Source organism: Pteropus vampyrus, unplaced genomic scaffold (assembly GCF_000151845.1).
Source record: "Pteropus vampyrus isolate Shadow unplaced genomic scaffold, Pvam_2.0 Scaffold431, whole genome shotgun sequence".
Taxonomy (NCBI): domain Eukaryota; kingdom Metazoa; phylum Chordata; class Mammalia; order Chiroptera; family Pteropodidae; genus Pteropus; species Pteropus vampyrus.
In genome coordinates this window covers 390,869-394,037 of record NW_011889212.1, presented here as the reverse complement: position 1 = coordinate 394,037, position 3,169 = coordinate 390,869, and the positions used below count along the sequence as shown (strand labels likewise).

Here is a 3,169-nt window from a genome sequence, read left to right as displayed (position 1 = left end):
GGTTACATGTGGTAGTTGGCTCTTCCTCATTTCCTGAAGGTTGTCAATTGTATTAAATGTTTTTATAATAGTTAATAGATCTTGTTTCAAAGGAAAATTGAGTACAATTTTGTCTATTTTTCATCCACTACCTTAAGTCTAGCTTGTTATAGGTAGCAGACTTGGGCTATGACAATAGCTATTTCTACCCTTCATGTGGATTAAGCGCCTCATGTCTCAAGCAGGGTACTTTAGACTGGTTACTTGTCAAACATAGGACACTATCATGCTGAGTCCCCAGAGGTGCTGGGCTACCAATCAACAGTGTATCTCCAGATCAGGAGCCAAGTGGGTTTGTGGATTCAACTTCAACACATAATTACGTGTTTTTATACATTGTATCTCATCATATCTGTTTATCTGTCTCTCTATCAATCATGTGTTTTCTAGCTATTTTTTTATATCTAAGGATCATGGCAATATTTTTTTAGCATTTTTATATTGTATCTATTATTGCTATTTTATTTTATATCTATTATTGTATCTATTATTATTTAATGTGGAGTGGATTGATACATCTGATTCTACTCACTGCACCATTTTAAATAAAATCCATTAAAATTTAAATACAATTTTAGAAATATAACCCATTAAAGCTTATGTTCAAGAAAAATTGATTTGGTTGAGAATTATTTGATCCTGTGACCTTTGTAAAATAACAAATTAATGTACTAATTTATTAATACACCAGAGCTAATTGCATGTTTCATCATCAATCCTTTTCATGAAGACTTTGATAATATCTTTTAGATCTAAAATATTTAGGCAGTTTCTTAGTACTATTATTCTTATCATTATTTATACCTTTGATCATTTTGTTAGTATGATCCTGATATCATGACAGATTTTTTTCTTTGTCAAAATAAGATTTTAATTTGAAAGTCATTTGAAAGACACTGAGTAAGGAAGGAGACTAAGACTCAAGAGATGTAAATTTCTAATTTTTATTCTGTCCGAGCCCACCAGCAATCTCTGACTTGCTAAAAAGTTGCTTTCTTTGGTAATTCCTATTTTTAGCTTCCTGGAGAGAGATCTTTTCCCATAAGCCATCTTCAATTTTTTTTTTTTTTTCTAGAGTAGAGCTTTATTTCCAGGAAACATATGTACTGGAGATGGGTATTTTTTTTTTTTTAAAGTAGGTCTAATATGTTTATCAAAGTGGGAGTAGGGCAGAGGTGAATTGGAAAGATTCTCTAGAATTTTTTCATCATCTTGCTGCAACCAGAAATCCATATATGGAACTGACATCCAAGAACACGGTCCCAGATGAAGTCGTTCTGTCTTTGCCTTGTACATACTACTTGATGGTCCTCTTGTTAAAGCTGTATAGCACGCAGCTCCTTCTCTGGACCACTATCTTGGACGGAGGCTCTGTAAATCTCTGTAGTTTTAATGTTGACAGCAATTCCATAAATTATTGGAAAGTGATTTTCAATTTCTTCCAGGTCATTTAATTCTGTCACACATTATATCACTAAGTGAATGTCATCTTGTCTGTCAAATTCACTAAGTTGTTGAATAAGTTTTTATGACAACTGCCTATCCTTACTGAAGCTACCCACAAGGTGCAATTCTAGCCTTCTACATTGAGCATGGTCAGAACAGGATTTCATGAAGTTCATGACCAACGGGATCTCAGCTTTGGTGTTGGTTCCATCACAATGTATCAAACAGGGAGCCGCATTACCTCCTGTGTACCTCAGGACCACAATGTGACAAGTGGTGGCATCATCAGAACCCAGAATGGAGATGGAGCCATCTTTTGGGGAGATCATTGCAAGCTCTCTTTGCTGAACATACAGAAGGCCTTGGGATCCCTCTTACTGAACACACTGACTTCTGAGAAGTCTGGCTCTTTCTTCCTGAAGTGGGTAGGCTTGGACAAGGTCCTTGGTGAACTGTGGCAGCGGCAACCACAACCCCTCTAGCAGTAGCAGCACCATCGTGAGGCTCCTTCCCTGTCGTGACAAATTCTTAAAAGCTCACATTTCCTTTCTTCTTAACTATTTTTTTCCCTCTGTACTTTTTCTCTCATATAATCTCAAACTCTAATTACCATAATCTATCCTCAATCGTTTCTGAGCTGCTGCCTTTTCTTCCTGAACTTTTGCTGCCCTCTGAATGCATTTTCTGGGCTGAACCTTATTTCCAACTTCCTATATTTATTTTCCTCTGCCTAAACTACTTCCATTTCTGAGTTGTCTGTAAACATTTTATTGACATTTATTTTCCTTAAAAAATGGGATGTCAAGGAAACAGAGAGACAGAAAGAATGCCTAGAAAGTTCTGGATTATATAATAAATTGTATGCATTAAAAAAGAAAAAAATAAGGAAAAAAACCTGGCAGATGTTTGGATATTTTTTCACCTTAGTTTGGCTCTCATACACATTCATAAAAGGCAATGAATAAACTATTGTTATGTGACTAAAACCACTTTGATATATGTCTGCCCAAACACTAATTCAGTTGTGTCACATGATACAACAACCAACAAAGGCTATCTGTTAAACTTGGGTAGTGTCTTCCAGTTCCCCAAACTTGCTTCTGATGCTAATCTGAAAGAAGTAGGATAAACGTTTAAAAGGAAACTGAGGTTTTATTTCCATGAGTATTATGCAAGAGCTTTGCTTGTTTGGTTTGTGTAACCATGAGTTAAATAGAGTTTAAAAAAGAGATGAACCGGGAATTGAGAGTTCTTTCCCTTCAGGGCAAAGGTGTCAAAGTATGTTTAATGTTGAATTTGTTGAGCTAAGTGAGGAGATACGTGAGGAGAATGTTATTTTTTCTGTCTGGAGTCTCTCTCCTGCCTGGCTTGTCTGTTGAATTGAACTCATGCAGTTCAGGCTTCATCTCACCAGCCCTCTCCAGCAGTTCCTCCTCGGGTATACGAAAACTACTCCTCTTTCAATCCCCACCCCCTCCGCCCCTCGATGTTATCTAACAAACTTTCTCCCAAACTTCGTAAGTTGCCAATAAGTTGGTATTATTTTTGACATATAGTAATGTCTTTAATAGATCTGAATCTTTTAATCAATTTAAACATTTTGAAAACCGAATTATAAATCCCTCCATAACAAATCCTATTAATAACTTCATATCACTTTTCTTAATAGAATAAAAATTACTTA

General features: G+C 35.7%; 2 pseudogenes; both read right to left on the bottom strand.

Annotated features, from left to right (window-relative positions):
- Window positions 1–976: 976 nt before the first annotated feature.
- LOC105306237 lies at window positions 977–1,661 on the bottom strand (annotated as a pseudogene).
- An 884-nt stretch (window positions 1,662–2,545) lies between these two features.
- Window positions 2,546–3,169, bottom strand: part of LOC105306236 — a 1,253-nt pseudogene continuing 629 nt past the window's right edge.